Source organism: Oncorhynchus mykiss, chromosome 2 (assembly GCF_057628025.1).
Source record: "Oncorhynchus mykiss isolate SJ-2025 chromosome 2, ASM5762802v1, whole genome shotgun sequence".
NCBI classification, from domain to species: Eukaryota; Metazoa; Chordata; class Actinopteri; order Salmoniformes; family Salmonidae; genus Oncorhynchus; species Oncorhynchus mykiss.
In genome coordinates this window covers 49,145,566-49,150,843 of record NC_143023.1, presented here as the reverse complement: position 1 = coordinate 49,150,843, position 5,278 = coordinate 49,145,566, and positions in this window count along the sequence as shown.

Genomic DNA, 5,278 nt, shown 5'->3' with positions numbered 1-5,278 from the left:
AAACTCCGTTTTGAAAAACAGAGGTAATATGTCAATCTTTTACCTTGCTTTACTCTCATCCCTTTTGTTAGATCATGCCCATTTCAAGCTTTTTTCTCATCAATATGCACACAATAGCCCATAAGGATTAAGCAAAAACAGGTTATTAGATTTTTTTGCAAATGTACAGTACCAGTCAAAAGTACATTGTAGAATAATAGTGAAGACGTCAAAACTATAAAAGAACATATATGGAATCATGTAGTAACCAAAAAAGAGTTGAACAAATCAAAATATATTTTATATTTGAGATTCTTCAAAGTAGCCACCCTTAGCCTTGATAACAGCTTTGCACACTCTTGGCATTCTCTCAACCAGCTTCACATGGAATGCTTTTTCAACAGTCTTGAAGGAGTTTTTGGCTGCTTTTCCTTCACTCTGCGGTCCAACTCATCCCAAACCATCTCAATTGGGTTGAGGTCGGTTGACTGTGGAGGCCAGTTCATCTTTTGTCATTATGGGGTATTGTGTATAGATTGATGAGGATTTTATTTTATTTGATCCATTTTAGAATAAGGCTGTGATGCAACAAAATATGGATAAAGGGACGGGGTCTGAATACTTTCCAAATGCACTGTGATTATACCATGGACCTTTACACTGCTCACAATCTGATTTAAATGTTAGTAATACAGACATACAGAGTGTTGGAATACCAAGTGTGTCTACTTTTAGGAGGAAAAGATGTAGACACTGATGATATAACATGTTTACAGTGAGAAAGGTCATTTGATTAAAGTGAGTTTTGGACAGGAGTTTTCCTCCTTTCACATAACCGAAACAAGGCAATGACATAGTTCCTCATTTTCAAATCTTTATACTTCCACATCAAGAGCATTATATTGTGTGGGGTCCAATTTGGTTTATCTCATGTTATGCGTCAGCACTTGAACCACAAGATGGCGACACATGATCAGAAATGTCTGAGTTGCAGAGTGTCAGGAATAGCTGACTATATTTTCTACCTGGTTTATATGATAGTTGATTTCACTGCATGGTAGCTACATATTACTTTTTGTTATAGTCTACACTTTTTGTTATTGAAACCAGAAGCTGATGTTGATGTTTATATCTGTAATACACCCGTGTGAGTGTGATGAACTAGGCATATGCATTACACAACAGAAGGTTAACCCTGACATCAATGCAGAACAAACAGTGTTCTGGAGCCGTGGTCAAAGAGCAGGAGGAAACGGTATGGGACAGACAAGGCCTGTAATTAGGATTGAGTGGAATGGAAACAGTCAGCTTGCTGGAACCAACTTCCCTGTGGAGTGCAGTGGAGCAGTGTGTGGTGAATGAGCACATGGAGCATTGTATTGTGTGTGCATGTGTGAATGAATGCATGTGTCTCTGTCTGCCCTGTCAATACCCCCCCACCTCCACCCATAGTCAGGAGATACCATGGGGCTGCTCCCTAGCTGAGAGAGAGAAGGGGGCTCAACAAGGCTCACAGATTCCCAGATCAGAAGTTCTAATACCCCACCAATAAAATCTGGCTTTGCGTCAGGGACGGCCCGCTTGCAGTCCGAGGTGAAGCCCCAGACAAAAGGGGAGAAATCAGGAGATCAATGGGCTTGAGTCCGGGCCAGGGAGGAAAGCAAGCCAACAAGCGAGTGAGTGGTTGAACGAGGGATGCATGGAGATTATGTTGGCGGGTCTGCGGGCGGCAGGGAGAGCGATAGAGAGGGGACGAAGTGTGACGGGGTTCTAAGTAGACGCGGGGGCTCCGCTGTGGAGGATTAGTGCTGATTCTGTGCGCTCGTTAGGGGGACACGGAGCAGCAGTCGTGTGCGTGTGTGTGTGTGTGTGTGTATGGGGGAGGTGGAGGGGGGCATGGGGGGCTAATCTGTCCAGACATTGGCTGTGGACCCCTGTGCATATTAGAGTGGGCCTCCCGGGAAAGGGAGCAGGGGCGGCGGGATTAACCAGCCTCTGACAGGTGTCCTCTTTTGTGCCACTGAGGGGGATCTATCCATCGGGTATTGAACGCCAAAATCATGAAGTGATAGGCTGTTTGTAAGAGGGGAGGGAGAGGGGATAGGGGCAAGGAGCATGAATGGGGGGTAAGAGTGTGTGTGTCTGTGTGTGAGGCGCCTATGCTGGCGCGCATGCATGTGTGTGAGCATGCCTGAATGTGTGTCTACATACCAGACCAGTCAAATGTTTGGACACACCTACTCATTCAAGGGCTTTTTCTTAATTTTGTATTATTTTCTACATTGTAGAATAATAGTGAAGACATCAAAACTATAAAATAACACATATGGAATCATGTAGTAACCAAAAAAGTGTTATACAAATCAAAATATATTTTATATTGGAGATTCTTTGCATTGATGACAGCTTTGATCACTCTTGGCATCTCTCAACCAGCTTCACCTGGAATGCAGTCTTGGCTGCTTTTCCTTCACTCTGCGGTCCAACTCATCCCAAACCATCTCATTTGGGTTGAGGTCGGGAGATTGTGGAGGCCAGGTCATCTGATGCAGCACCCCACCACTCTCCTTCTTGGTCAAAAATCCCTTCCACAGCCTGGAGGTGAGTTGGGTCATAATCCTGTTGAAAAACAAATGAAAGTCCCAATAAGCGCAAACCAGATGGGATGGTGTATCACTGCAGAATGCTGTGGAAGCGAGCATTAAATTCTAAATAAATCACAGACAGTGTCACCAGCAAAGCACCCCCACGCCATCACACCTCCTCCTTCATGCTTCATGGTGGGAACTACACATGCGGAGATCATACGTTCACCTACTCTGCGTAGGTGACATGGCGGTTGGAACCAAAAATCTCATTTGTACCCATCAGACCAAAGTACAGTTTTCCACCGGTCTAATGTCCATTGCTTGTGTTTCTTTGCACAAACAAGTCGCTTCTTCTTATTCGTGTCCTTTTAGTGGTGGTTTCCTTGCAGCAATTCGACCATGAAGGCATGATTCACTCAGTCTCCTCTGAATCATTGATGTTGAGATGTGTCTGTTACTTGAGCTCTGTGAAGCAGTTATTTAGGCGGCAGCTTCTGAGGCTGGTAACTCTAATGAACTTATCCTCTGCAGCAGAGAACTCGATCTTCCTTTCCTGTGGCTGTCCTCATGAGAGCCAGTTTCATCATAGGGCTCAATGGTTTTTAAAGTTCTCGACATTTTCCAGATTGACTGACCTTCATGTCTTAAAGTAATGATGGACTGTCATTTCTCTTTGCTTATTTGAGCTGGGCTCGCCATAATATGGACTTGGTATTTTACCAAATAGGGATATCTTCTGTATACCACCCCTACCTTATCACAACACAACTGATTGGCTCAAATGTATTAAGAAGGAAAGAAATTCCACAAATTAACTTTTAACAAGGCACACCTGTTAATTGAAATGCATTCCAGGTGACTACCTCATGAAGCTGGTTGAGAGAATGCCAAGAGTGTGCAAAGCTGTCATCCACACTGTCATCAAGGGTGACTACTTTGAAGAATCTCAAATATAAAATATTAATTGATTTGTTAAAAAAATTACTACATGATTCCATATGTGTTATTTCATAGTTTTGACGTCTTCACTATTATTCTACAATGTAATGAGTAGGTGTGTCCCAAACTTTTGACTGGTACTGTACGTGTTGGAGGCAAGCTCTTAGTATCGCCATGCAGCTGTCCAGAACTGGGAGAAACAGAGGACATGGTAGCGCCAAGTTGGCAAAGAGCTGTGAGTTTACACACAAATAGATGCCCAATCTGCCCCCATCACATCCCACCATGAAGTCACACTCTAACAATGTTCCGCGCTGAAGAACTACAAACGACACACACACACAGCCCCCCCCCCCCCCCCACACACACACACACACGCCTCCCTGAGGGATCCTGTCCACTCAGCCAGCTGTCCCGATAGGTAGTGTGGATCACTGGAGGGCTGGCTGGTGGCCAGAGGGTGATGGTGTGTGGCGGCGACAGGTGACAGAGTGGGGCCAGATCACCTTTCCCAGCGGTCAGTGTTTGTTTAGGAGCCCCAGGCCGGGAGCTGAGACCCAGGGCTGCGTGACAGACAAGCCCAGCTGAGAGGCTTCTTGTGGAAGTAACCTACGCGGTCACGTCTGGGGGACAGAGACTGACCTCGTAGGCTACACAAACCCATGGAAACCCATTTCATGAAGCTCCCGACGAACAGTACTTGTGCTGACATTGCTTCCGCAGGCAGTTTGGAACTCGGTATTGAGTGTTGCAACCGAGGACAGACGATTTTTCCGCACTACGTGCTTTAGCACTCGGCAGTCCCGTGCTGTGAGCTTGTGTAGCCTACCACTTTGTGGCTGAGCCGTTGTTGCTCCTAGATGTTTCCACTTCACAATAACAGCACTTACAGTTGACCGGGACAGCTTTAGCAGGGCATAAATTTGACGAACTGACTTGGTGGCATCTTTAGTAAGGCCATTCTACTGCCAATGTTTGTCTATGGAGATTGCATGGTTGTGTGCTCGATTTTATACACCGGTCAGCAATGGGTGTGGCTGAAATAGCCGAATCCACTAATTTGAAGGGGTGTCCACATACTTTTGTATATATTGTGTAATGCAACAAAATATATAAATCTATGAATGTGGTAAGAATAGTGTATGTTCTGACAATGTAACCTATACAAAGTAAATGCTTCCTTTATAGGTTTCACATCGTTTTTTATAAGTCAACATATAAAAAACTCTGACAATTACTATAAGAAAAATACAATATTTGTATATACTATATTTTCAGGTATGAGTTTCCTTGGTTAAGGCTGGGCAACACCTCCTACCAGACAGTTGATTTATCTATGTATCTTTGGTCTCCCATTCAGGGTTTTAACTAAGCCCTGCTTAAGTTTGATATATGTCAAAGACTACTAACAATGTGCTATTGTGAGAATGATTGTTGAGAGATCTCCACTAAATAGAAACAGATTCACTGCTGCCATCAAAGTGGTTCCTCCTCCTACTGCTGCTTTCCCTCTTCCTCCTCCTGCTCACCTCCCTCTCCTTTGCTTTCCCCATCCTCCTTCTACTCCTCCTCCTGCCTCCCCCCTTCTCCTCCTCCTCCTCACAGTGGACTTTGCTTCTTTCTTCGATAAGTGTGACTTTGCGTGCGTCAAGGGTGTCAGACAGGAGCATGCATGTGCTTTGAAATGTGTATGTCCCAAGTAAACTCAGCAAAAAAAGAAACGTCCCTTTTTCAGGACCATGTCTTTCAAAGATAATTCATAAAAATCCAAA